A 13,509-nucleotide genomic window follows, 5' to 3' on the forward strand; every position below is an offset into this window, starting at 1 on the left:
AGGTCGACGCTTTATCCACTGCGCCACCACAGGTCAGGCCCAAGACAAATTTAAACTACAGGTCAGATAGGGAGCCAGATGATAGGAGAGCAAATAAAATACGAAATCAGGATTGTTTTCCTTCCCAGCTAGGGTCTCCCTGGAAATGGACCACGTTCTTATTCTGAAAAAGATTTTTAAAGAAAAGATTTCAAAAAGCAAAATGTCACATGGCTAGAGCACGTCTCACGTTTGACGTAGTTTAATATTCCCAGAAAATTCGGAGATCATAGAGATTTTGTTGGAATTTGGTGAGCAACAAAGACACTAATGACCATGAGAACCTGCTGAAGAGCCCGAGCCAGACCTCTCTACCTCTGCCCTGGAGTTTCTCATTATCTTTAACCTTGAAAATGTTATTCTTACCCGGACTCCCTCATAAACAGACACCCCAAGTCCTTCAATTGGACCCAAACGATATCCCCAAATTCTCCCCACATGCAGATTGTATTTTCCCAGACTCAGGACTTTATTTTAAACTGCCAAATCCTCTGAGTATAAGAACTTGATTTTTCCTTGACTTCCACAAGCTGGTAATTAAATGTTCCTCCAGATACGGCTGGTAAACAATAGAAAAAAACTGTCTTTTACCACCACCATTTTGTACAAGACGCTGTAATGACCCCACTGGGATTGTGGGCAAAGTGGCCTGGACTGTTCACCCCGGGGTCAAATAAATGGAGCTGCGGCCAGCCACGCCATTCTCTGTGTGAGGCCACCATTTATTCCACATGCTGAGCTTTGGTCGCAAATGTTGGTCCATAGCAGAGAACGGCCTAGTTAAAATTTCAGCACAGATTGTGTCCATTCATGGTAGAAAAATGGTGTGATCCCTCTTCATAAGTAGGGGGCAATTTTCTTAAAATCATCTTTTTTATACTCACACATAAAAGAGGAATTTATTCTCTCTGTGCAGTGACTAGACCACAGATCTTCCAGGAAAACAACCATCTTTTGAGAGCAAACACATGAGGTGTAAGTTGAAAAGGTATCCTCTGGATGGTTTATTAAAATAATTAGAATGTGGGCAATATGGAGGGCTGCTCTGCTGCCCTCTTCTGGTTAGGCCAAGGATCAACAACCTGTCCCTCAGGAGTTGAACTAGGCACCGCTCTTACTGGGAAAAACCTGGGTGAGCAAGGCAGGGGCCCTGACCTATGGACCCTCAACCCTGGCAGGAACATCTGGAGCGATACAGTACATTATGCAATGCTAAGGGCTGTATTCTCATGGGATACAGTGTCAACAGAGGCCTCAAAGTTAAGCAACATGGCAGCCCCAGTAGGTCACTGAATCAATGCTCCAAGGTCATTTATGTGGCCAGTAATGCGGCCAGGGACAGAACATGTTGTGGCTCAAGGGAAACGCAAAGGAAAACCAGAGTCCTACAGAGGGAAACAGGTTCCAACTGGGTCAGCTTGAATAAAGATCAAGCAGAACGCGTATCTGTGACCCATCCTCTGCTTCTGCTGCCATCTGTCCATATAGTAAGTGTCCCTTACTACATCGGACACTTATTACAGGTGCACGACTAGATGAGAAATATGTCCCCTTTCCTGGCAGGGAGGTGGTGCTAAACAATTAGGGAGATTCAATCAAGTAAACCAGCAATTATCACACAGGGCTGTGGAAGTCTGAAGAGAGAGAAGTCAGTCCTGATTGTTGCGAAAGGTACAAACGAAGGCAAATGACCGAGACTGAGGGGTGGGGAGATCAAGGATGGCTTCCTGAAGGAAGTGACATCTAACAGAGACCAAAAGAATACTGCCCAGGTGAGGTAGGCAAGGACAGTATTCCAGGCAAATGGAACAGCGTGTGCCAAAAAGCAGAGATGAAACCGCGGGGGGCATTCTCGAACTTGCAGACCCAGTGGGACTGGAGCGTATGCAGGACTCAGTGATAGGTACACCACCGGACCAGAGGTGAGTCTGGAAAGGACGGCAGGCCTGTGGAAGAGGTCTGTACCGCACCCTGAAGGCCACGAGGAGCTGCGCAGGGGTTGAAGCAATGGGTACACACTAACAGATTTGGGTGTGGGTTTCCTCCATCATAGTAGGCCCCAAGGAAATTCCTTAAAGAGAGTCATCCTTCCTGCCCCCAATCAAGTTGCAGTGGAAATGCCTCTCTTGTTATTCTTCTCTACGGTTTTATGAGGGAAGAAGCACTGTTCCCATTTCACAGGTGAGAAAACTGAGGCTCAGAGAACTTAAGACAGTTGCCGGAAGACCTGCAAGTGGTAAATGATAAAGCTGGAATCCAAAAGCAGGCTTGGCTGACTCTGGGCTCCCACATGACCCTGGGCAACGTGACCACGACGTGCCTGGAGCCAGCCCAAAGCAGCTGGAGGAAGGCTGAGGAAATGCGGAGCAGGAAACGACAGGGTGCACAGCAGAATCAGGAAGCTTCCCAGCGGAGACGGCATCTGGGAGCCTCAGAGGACAGTGTTCTAGAAAGTATGGAAGTGAGGAGGAAGCGCATTCACACGGTGGCGGGCATGGCAACAGTCAAGACCCGGAGACGGACCAGCACAGGACACCCGCACTCGGGGCCAGGCCGGCCAGGCCGAGTTTTGCCGAGCTCCTTGTTCAAGGTGAGTAAGACTATGAAAAGAAACGCGATGCTATCTACCAGGAAAATGAGGCATTTCTCACCTACCTACACGGCTGGCAAGAATCCGGAGGTTTCGTAACACGGTTGGCGAGGCCGTGGAGAAACAGGCCACTCCTCCAGGGCTGATGGGAGAGCCACAGGGCCCGGCCCGTGTGGAGGGCAACCCTGGCACGGCCACCAAGAGGGGGTGTATTTACCACTGATCCAGCCACTCCACTTCGGGGGATCTGTGCCACAGACACCCGTGCACGAGGGAGACAGACACATGCATAAGCTTACCCGCTGAGCGCAGGTCAGCACACTGGGACAAGTGTCCGGCGCGGGGACTGGCTGAATCACTTCTGACACCTCCGCACCATGGTCCACGCTCTGCAGCTGCCAAAGTGAGGGCCACCTCAGTGCGCGGATCTGGGGGTCTCTATACATGTAAAGGCGCAATACATAGAGAATTGATGATGTGTTTAATCAATTAGGAAGAGGAGCTATGGATATTCCGTATATAGATTGCTACTTAAAAAAAGAAAGGTGGGGAATAAAGATATAGAGCCACATTTGATTCCATTTGCCTAAAGCAATGGTTCTCAACCAAGGACAATTTTGTCGTCCCCGCCCCCCAGAGGACATTTCTGATTGTCATCACCAGGTGGGGGGTGCTGGTGGTGACAGGTGCATGGAAGTCAGAAATGCTGATAAGAGCCCACAATACACAGGACAGTCCCCAAAACAAGGAATACCCGGCCCCAAATGCCAACAGCGCTGAGGTCCAGAATCCCTGGCCTAAAGGAACAAACAGAATGATAAACAAGAAACCCGTGTAGAGACAGGGTTAACGGCTGGGGCGAGACGAGGAGAGGTGGAGTGGGGAGATTTCTGTGCACCGCTTTTTATAATGTTGCCTTTGGAACCATGTAGACACAGTAACTAGTACATGCCTGTTTGGCAATTAAGTTTAATTAAGAAAAGAGAAACACCAGGTTGTGATGTGTGGGCAACAGGAGAGGCTCTAGACTGGGATTGGGAGCCTGGGCTCTTTGGACCCAACACTCAAAAACTGGCAACGTGTCCCTGTCTCCGGCCTTCTTCTCTGTGAAATGAGGCATCCGTGTAAGAGGAGCTCAAGGCCCCTTCCGTTCAAGCTGCCCCGCACCACGGGCGGGGGGGGGGGGGGGGGGGGGGGGGAGGGCGCGGGGGGGGGGGGCGGGGGAGGGCACAATCCAAGGCGATGCGGTTTGAATGAGGAAGGCAGGCATTTCTACCACACACAAACTCAACCTCAGGAACGCTCAGATTTTCCTGAATGTTTTCTCCAACAATCACCTAGAAAGACAGGAAAACATTCTCTGTTTCCAGACCAGGGTTGTTAAAAATCAAACCACAAGGTAAATCTAGATAGAAGCTAATGACAGCTCTAGGTCATGGGAGGGGTTTAAGAAGATGTATCCTCACCTAACATTTTTTTTTGACTTCCAAGAAATAGTTTATAACCTATGTTCAATCACCAGGTGGTAAAAAAAAAAAAACCAGTAACACAGGCTGTGAAACTAACTCCCACTAGCCACACACAGAATAGCTGCAAAGGTCACCTCCTCCTCTAAAAAATAAATTCAGGTGAAAAGGAACGAGGTTTAAGGAGGCAGGGTTTGGGACCCAGGCCTTATAGTGCCCAGGTCACTGCCTTAACTCACCATACACCGGGCAGGTGCTGGGCACCTCAGACCTTTGGGCAGATTCATTCCTCTCTCTGGATCCAGCTATGCTGCCCACATCAGTGTGGCGGCTCTCTATCCCTGTACTGCAGCTTGGTAGAAAGGGAGGCAGTCGGCCCTGGCTGATTGGCTCAATGGTAGAGCACTGGCCCGGCGTGTGGATGTCCTGGGTTCAATTCTCGGTCAGGGCATACAGAAGAAGCAACCATCTGATTCTCCACTCCTCCTCCTCCCCCTTCTCTCTCTCTCTTCCTCTTCCGCAGCCATGGCTTGATTGGTTTGAACCCATCAGCCCTGGGGGCTGAGGATGGCTCCATGGAGCCTCCTCTCAGGCACTAAAAATAGCTCGGTTGTGAGCATGGCCCCAGATGGGCAGAGCATCAGCCCTATATGGGATTGCAAGGTGGATCCTGGTTGGAGTGCATGCGGGAGCCTGTCTCTCTATCTGCCCTCCTCTCACTTGGAAAAGAAGAAAAAAAAAAAAAAAAGAAAAAAAATGAAGGGAGGCAGTCTGAACTGACATCTTACCTATTTCACTTCTAGCTATGTGGTTTTGGATAAATCACCTTTTCTGAGTGTCAGTTTTCTCATTTATAAAACATTTTTGTAAAATAAGGAAATTAACTTGTTGGTTGTCTCGATGGATTAAGTGTGTAATGCTTAAAAACTTGTCAACCGTTAACCTTGAACAAATATTCTTCTCTACCCAAACTCATCTTGGCCTTTTGTCTCCCACCTATCCTGCAAGTTGCCAGCGGAGAAACAAAAATAAAATCTAATCATGTTCCAGCCCTCCTCAGCCTATTTCCATACTTTTTCAATCTTGAGTAGTGCACAGGCCCCTTTAAAGTAAAAGTAATTCTTAAAACAGCCCTTAGTCATGGCTAAGTCATGTAATGTTAGTAGGAACAACAACAAAATATTCATCATTTATTTATACTTCCTCCACACTGATAAAAACAAACCAAGCTGTTCTTAAGAAAAAGAATAGAGTTACTGGCCCTGGCTGGTTGGCTCAGTGGTAGAGCGTCGGCCTCGCATGCAGGAGCCCCGGGTTCGATTCCCGGCCAGGGCACACAGGAGAGGTGCCCTGCTTCTCTCATCTGCTTCTCCACTCCTCCCCCTCTCCTTCCTCTCTGTCTCTCTCTCCCCCTCCTGCAGCCAAGGCTCCATTGGAGCAAAAGTTGGCCTGGGTGCTGAGGATGGCCCTGTGGCCTCTGCCTCAGGCGCTAGAATGGCTCTGGTTGCAACAGAGCAACGCCCCAGATGGGCAGAGCATTGCCCCCTGGTGGGCATGCCGGGTGGATCCCGGTCGGGCGCATGCGGGAGTCTGTCTGACTGCCTCCCCATTTCCAACTTCAGAAAAATACAAAAAAAAAAAAAAAAAAAATAGAATAGAGTTACCATTTGACCCAGCAACCCCTCTTCAGGGTTTCTACCTGAAAAAATTTGAAGACATTCACACAAGATGTACACACTCCTATGTGCATTGTAGCATTATTCACGGTGCCCAAGACATAGAAACAAACGAAGTGTGATTCAATACATGATTACATAAAGAAAATGTGGTATAGACATACAGTGGACTACTACTCAGCCATAGGAAAAGATGAAATACTGCCATTTCCAACAACATGAATGAACCCTGAGAATACCATGCAGAGCGAAGTAAGTTGACAGAAAAAGTCAAGAACCATATGATTTCACTCATATGTGGGATTTAAAGCTGAAAGCAACAAATGAACAAACAAGTCAAACAAGCAAACAAACAAAAACCTCAGACAGACCCAGTGGTATTTCTCTTATCTTTATATCATCTTACGAGGGTAGCACGTGATTTCAACCTGTCTGAGCAACAACTTAACGGTCGTAGTGGACATCAGATATTACAAGAAAACCTAGATTTCCATGTTCTCTTAAAATTGGACGAGGGCACGACATCGGGCCCACAGTCCCTCGTGGCAAATCCTTTGGAGCCAAGAAATAGCTGCGTATGCATGTGAGAGTGTTGGTCAAGGTGCATGCTTGGTTCTTGTGACAAAGAACAAAATAAGTGGCTTTAAACAAGGTAAACTTCTTTTTCTCTCATTTGACAGTCAAAGCAGTAACTGCCCAGGACGGATCCGCCTCCTCCTCAGGACATGGAGAGAACGCAACGCATGCAGTGTGGGAAAAGCTCGGTCTATGAGACAGCAATTGCTCTGATCTGGGGCTCACAACCACAGAACCAGACGGTACCTGTGTCAGGCTTTGCAAACAGCACAACATCTCTTGCAACTCCTCGCCTCTGCCGCTGCAGCACAAAAGCAGTCACAGACAATATGGAAATAAGTGAGTGTAGTGCCTAGCCCAGGGGTCCCCAAACTTTTTACACAGGGGGCCAGTTCACTGTCCCTTAGACCGTTGGAGGGCCGGACTATAAAAAAAACTATGAACAAATCCCTATGCACACTGCACATATTTTATTTTAAAGTAAAAAGACAAAACGGTAACAAATACAATATTTAAAATAAAGAACAAGTAAATTTAAATCAACAAACTGACCAGTATTTCAATGGGAACTATTCTCCTCTCACTGACCACCAGTGAAAGAGGTGCCCCTTCCGGAAGTGCAGTGGGGGCCGGATAAATGGCCTCAGGGGGCTGCAAGCGGCCCGCGGGCCGTAGTTTGGGGACCCCTGGCCTAGCCGATGGTGGTGCAATGAACAGAGCATTGACCTGGGATGCTGAGGTCACCAGTTCGAAACCCTGGACTTGCCAGGTCAAGGCACATATGACAAGCAACCAACGAACAACTAAAGTGAAACAACTATGAGTAGGTACACATCCCACCCTTCCCCGTTCTGTAAAATCAATAAATAAGAACATTTAAAAAAGTAAAACATTAAAAGCATTCTCTTCTAATATCAGAAACATAAGATCAAACAATTTCTCAGGAGACAGATATGGACAACAGTAGCGTGGAAGCGTCACCCATTTATGCCAAAAATTAAAGGTGAAAAAGGCATCCCTCAGTTTCATACGGAAGATCTGATAGGCTCACCAATCAGGTTCACCCAGACAAACTGCTTCTTGGAGAAGTGGGAGGTGGCGTAAGATGCAAAACCCAATGCTCATTTTGTGGGACCCATCAACAAGACAGGCTACAGAAAACCACCTTCGTGGCATCAGCACTGTCCAGGGCCCCTTCCACTCACTTCTGAAAAGCAGGAGCCTGTGTGATGCAAGTTCAGGTAAGCCCATCCTTCTCCCCTGGAATTCAGGTGAAAGGTCTACACAGAAGTCCATGGCTAGCCACAGGCAGTCCTCTAATTGCTGGCAGGGCAGTAACTCCATCAAGGTGTTGCTCAGACAGGTTCAAATCACGTGTTATCCTCATAAGATGATATAATGATAAGAGAAATACCATGGCGTTACTGTTGCCCAAGCAGCACAATGAAACAGAATGAAAACCACCGCGTTATAGAAGAAGATGTTCCTATTGATCACGCCATCTGCTCTCTACGGAGTTGGTCTTTGGTTCAGCATAGAGCCTTTGTTCTGTGGGGCCCTCACTGGGTGAAGATATCCAAGTGTGCAGTAGGAGCTGGAGAGAGTTTCTCTGTATAACAGAGGGAGGAGGATTTGGAGGTCAGGAGGATGAGTAATCCAAGAGGGAAGGTGACGAAACAAAACAAGGCTGAGGAGAATGGGGTGGGGGGTCTGTCTTGCACAAGCCAAGAACCTCTGCCCACATCGTGCTCGATGCTTCCTCCCACTAACCCAACACTTGGGCAGGGGGGTTTCTTATGGACACTGGAGACAGGCCATAGCCAAGGGCAGGGGAGGTGGGTGAGAAGGGAGAAAAGAGCAAGAACACTGGTTCTCTGCAAATAAACGGAAACACATGGGAGGTCTTTAGGCTCCTCCTACTGAGATTCTGAGCAGTATCACCGATACCCTCAAGGGACAGGGAGACCCCAGTGACACTTGGGTAAGACCACCTCCCTGCAAAGCAAGAGTTACGAGTTCTTAACTGTGCTAAACAACTGACATAAATTTGTCTTTATTTTTTCAATAATTTCAAGATGTAGTTATTATTGGAACATCTGACAAGCGTGGTTTGAGGAGCATTCCAAAACTCCCTTGGGTTCTTCAAAACTGCCAAGGACCTGCCCTGGCCAGACAACTCAGTTGGTTAGAGCATCGTCCGTAAGCACAGAGGTTGCTAGTTTTTTATCCCAACTCATGGCACATACAGGAACAGATCGATAGATCGATGTTCCTGTCTCTCTCTCTCACTTTCCCTCCCTTCCTCTCTCTCTAAAATCAGTATATTAAAAAAAATTGTCAAGGTTCTGAATGACCGAGAAGGACTGAGGAACCGTTCCACGTTAAAGCACAGTAAAGACACATGACAATTAAAGACAACATACGACCCCAAACTATCAATACCTCTTGGACAGAGCAAAAGCGACTATAAAGGATGTTATTGAGACTATTGGTGAAATTGAAGTATGAACTATATTAGTATCAACAGTAAATTTGCTGAACTTGATAGTGATAATGTAGTTACGTAGGAGAATATTCTTGTCCTGGGAAGATGCAAGCTAAAATACTGAGGGTAGCCTGACCTGTGGTGGCGCAGTGGATAAAGCGTCGACCTGGAAATGCTGAGGTCGCCGGTTCGAAACCCTGGGCTTGCCTGGTCAAGGCACATATGGGAGTTGATGCTTCCAGCTCCTCCCCCCTTCTCTCTCTCTCTCTCTGTCTCTCCCTCTCCTCTCAAAAATTAATAATAAAAAAAAAATACTGAGGGTATTTGGGGTCGTGAGGTTCGTAACTTACTCTTGAATGGTTCCACAAAAGCATTAAGTAGTCAGGCAGGGGCGAGGAAGTGTGAGGCAGGATATTTATATTTGAGAAATCACAGAGAGAGAAGAGGAAGTTCATTATACTATTCTTACCATTTTTCCTGAGCCACTTGAACATTTTTAAATTCAAAAAGTAAAAGGTGATACAACAGGGTGAGTACTCTCCAAATGAAATTAGTATGGATAAAATAGAAAACATTTTAAAGCATGTTGCTGTGAGCTGGTATGAAAAGGAATCGTAAGAGGCCAAAGCTGAAAGCAAAGAGAATCTTGGGGAGCAGCTGGATTCCAAAGCCAGTTCTCATGCTGAGCGTTTGTTGAACTTCCTGGGGACAATGAGCTTCCATCATTTTTAAAAGTGCTTTTTTTGAGATCTAACTCAAGTATCAGAAAATTCACCCTTTAAAGTACGTAACTCAGTGGTTTTGAGAATATTCACAGAGCTGTGCAACCATTACTACTATCTAATTTCAGAACACTGCATCACTTCCAGAAGAAACCCTCTGTGTCCACAGCACTCACCCTATTCCTCTCTCTCCCCCCAAACCCCTTGGCAACCATTAATTTACTTGCTCTTTCAATGGAGTTACCTAGTCTAGACACTTCATATAAATGGAATCCTATAACACGTGACCTTTTGTGACTGGCTTCTTTCACCTAGCATAATGTTTTCAACTGTAGCACGTATCAGACAGACAGGAAGGGAGAGAGATGAGAAGCATCAATTCATTGCTGCGGCACCTTAGTTGTTCATTGATTGCTTTCTCATATGTGCTTTGACGGGGGGGGGGGGGGGAGGGGGCTCCAGCTGAGCCAGCGACCCTGTGCCCAAGCCAATGACCACATGCTCAAGCCGATGACCTTGCGGTTGCAAACCTGGGACCTCAGCATCCCAGGCTGAAGCTCTATCCACTGCACCTCCACCTGGTCAGGCTCATGTACAATTTTTTATGTGTGTGTGACTGGAAACATTTCATTAAATTTTGGGGGGTATACTCCTAGGAATGATATTGCTGTGTCATATGCTTTTTTTTTCTTTTGAGGAATTGCCTAATTGATTTCCAAAGTGGCTGTACCATTTTACAATCCTAACAGCAATATATGAGGGTTCCAATTTCTCCCTATCCTCACCAAGACTTGCCATTGTCTTTTTAATTATAGCCATCCTACTGGGGGTGAAGTGGTATCTCATTGTGCTTTTGATTGGCATTTCCGAACAGACAATGTATAGAGCACTTCTGCATGTTCTTGTTGGCCCTTCAGATATTTCCTTTGAGAAAATGCTAGATTCCTTGCCGAGCTTCCATTTTGGTGCTGGATGAAAGATAAGTAAAGGTGAGGGTACACCCAAGGTGAAGAGTCTAACGGAAACCACTCTCTCTCCCCCAGGTAGAGCTGGGATCTCCAAAGGCCATTCCTTCACAGTGAGGGTGGATAAGAAGTTAACTCACTGTCCGGAGGGAACAGCGAGATAAGAGCTATTTCAATCTCGGCAATGAATGGAGAAGAAAAAGTGTCCCTTTCAATATGGAGCCCACTTAGTCTCTCAATCAGGCAGGGTCTGAGTCTCTGTAGGCAATGAAGAGCACTGTAAATCTGAAAAAGTTAAAGAATTTTTAGAAACGTAAGAACTGAGCCTGACCAGGCAGTGGCACGGTGGATAGAGCGTCGGGTTGGGATGTGGAGGACCCAGGTTCGAGACCCCGAGGTCGCCAGCTTGAGCGCGGGCTCATCTGGTTTGAGCAAGGCTCACCAGCTTGAGCCCAAGGTCGCTGGCTCAAGCAAGGGGTCACCTGGTCTGCTGTAGCCCCCCGGTCAAAGCACATATGAAATGATTTCTCATCAATGAACAAATAAGGAACCACAATGAAGAATTGATGTTTCTTATCTCTCTCCCTTCCTGTCTGTCCCTATCTGTCCCTCTCTCTAACTCTTTGTCTCTGCCACAAAAAAAAAAAAAAACAAAAACTGAAATTGAAAATTAAAGGTATGGATTAAACAGCTAATGAAAGAATTATTAAAATTTTTAAAGAAAGTAGTAATAAATAATTCATTATAATTATCAATTTAAATGACATGGAAGATAGAGTCTAAGGATCTAATACACATTTTTTGTGTGTGAGACAGAGACAGAGAGAGGAACAGACGGGCAGAAAGACAGGAAGGAAGAGAGATGAGAAGCATTAATTCTTCGTTGTGGCACCTTAGTTGTTCATTGATTGCTCTCTCATATGTGCCTTGACTGGGGGGCTATAGCAGACCGAGTAACCCCTTGCTCAAGCTAGCAACCTTGGGCTCAAGCTTGTGAGTCTTGCTCAAATCAGATGAGCCTGCACTCAAGCTGATGACCTCAGGGCCTCGAACCTGGGTCCTCTACATTCCAGTCCAATGCTTTATCCACTGCGCCACTGCCTGGTCAGGCGAATCTAATACATATTTAATTAGAATTTCAGAATGGAACAAAATAAAACGAGAAAGATAATATTTCCAACATTTCCAGAAATAATGCCTGAGAATTTTCCAATATTGTTGAGAGATCAACAATTGAGTCCAAGAATCTCAACTAAACCGAAGGGCAAATAAAAAGAAACCCTTAGACATATCATAATGAAACTGCTGCATATAAAGACAAAGACAATTTTTTTTTAAAGCAGCTAAATTTAAAATGAAATAAAAAAAATAAAATGAATGGCAAATTGCAATTTGTCAACTTCTATAGTGACCATGGAAACCAATAAGACAGAAGAATGATACCTTCAATGGATGGGGACAAAAATAACTGTCAACTTAGAATTCTATAAGGCTATAGAATTAACTTTCAAGAATGTAATTAACTTGCAAGAATAAGGAAGAAAAAAATCTTCAAAAAACAAAAACAGATGGTGAGTCTGAGATATAAGAAAGAACAATGAGCAAAGATATCAGGCAACTATGTGGGTTGTAGATAAAATTAAATTGTTGACTGCGTACAATAATTATAATGCCTAGCTTGCAGGTGGAAAAGAGGATAGAACTAAACAACTAGAAAATATTAAAAATTGTGAGGGATGTCATCAAAATTAGACTTCTAAGGTCTTTGTTTTTGTTTCGGAGCATGGAAAAAAACACTGATTAATTTTAACATATCAGCAGATTACGTATTCATGTTAAATTAAAATAGCCAGGGAATTCATGAAAAGAATAGAGTATAACTTCCAAACTAACAGGAAAAAGAAAAAAGATGAAAAATACAAAAAGGAAAACAAATCGTTCTAAAACACGGTAATGCAGCTTGACTGGTGGTGGTGCAGTGGATAGAGCATCAACCTGGGACGCTGAGGTCTCAGGTTCAAAACCTCGAGGTCGCTGGTTTGAGCAGGACTCATCCAGCTTGAGCGCAGGGTTGCTGGCTTGAGCGTGGGAACATCAACATGACTCCATGGTCGCTGGCTTGAGCCCAAAGGTTGCTGGCTTGAAGCTTAACGTCACTGGCTTGAACAAAGGGTCACTGGCTCGGCTGGAGCCCCCAGGTCAAGGCACAAATGAGAAACAATCAATGAATAACTAAAAGTGATGTAATCAGTTAATGCTTCTCATCTCTTTCCTTTCCTCTCTCTCTCCCTTAAAAACAAACAAACAAACAGGCCCTGGCCGGTTGGCTCAGTGGTAGAGCGTCGGCCTGGCGTGCAGAGGTCCTGGGTTCGATTCCTGGCCAGCGCACGCAGGAGAAGCGCCCATCTACTTCTCCACCCCTGCCCCTCTCCTTCTTCTCTGTCTCTCTCTTCCCCTCCCGCAGCGAGGCTCCATTGGAGCAAGGATGGCCCGGGCGCTGGGGATGGCTCCTTGGCCTCTGCCCCAGGCGCTGGAGTGGCTCTGGTCGCAAAGGAGCGACGCCCCAGAGGGGCAGAGCATCGCCCCCTGGTGGGCAGAGCGTTGCCCCCTGGTGGGTGTGCCGGGTGGATCCCGGTCGGGCGCATGTGGGAGTCTGTCTGACTGTCTCTCCCCGTTTCCAGCTTCAGAAAAATACAAAAAAAACAAAAACAAAAACAAACAAACAAACAAAAACACGGTAATACAGGGGGGCCTCAACATAGAAGGGCCAAATTATGGTAGATTCATACAGGGTGGGGCAAAAGTAGGTTTGCAGTTGTGAGTACTTGAAATACAGTTTATCATTGTATTATCACTTATTAACTATTATATGATTTTCCATGTAAACCAATATAAACCTACTTTTGCCCCACCCTGTATAATGGAATATAATACAACTTTCAAAATTAATGAGCAGCTAGCTATACTTACCAACATGGAAACACTCAATG

The 13,509-nt window shown here is 46.0% G+C and overlaps 1 protein-coding gene and 1 non-coding gene across 2 annotated transcripts in view; one reads left to right on the plus strand and one right to left on the minus strand.

Annotated features, from left to right (window-relative positions):
- CMTM8 (CKLF like MARVEL transmembrane domain containing 8) overlaps positions 1-13,509 on the minus strand; it is a 93,373-nt gene that overhangs the window by 56,524 nt on the left and 23,340 nt on the right. The gene's annotated exons all lie outside the window — the stretch shown is intronic.
- On the plus strand, positions 5,355-5,430 carry TRNAA-CGC (transfer RNA alanine (anticodon CGC)). Its single transcript has one exon. It is a non-coding gene; the product is annotated as a tRNA-Ala (tRNA).

The sequence above is a fragment of the Saccopteryx leptura genome, chromosome 10 (genome assembly GCF_036850995.1).
Source record: "Saccopteryx leptura isolate mSacLep1 chromosome 10, mSacLep1_pri_phased_curated, whole genome shotgun sequence".
Taxonomy (NCBI): domain Eukaryota; kingdom Metazoa; phylum Chordata; class Mammalia; order Chiroptera; family Emballonuridae; genus Saccopteryx; species Saccopteryx leptura.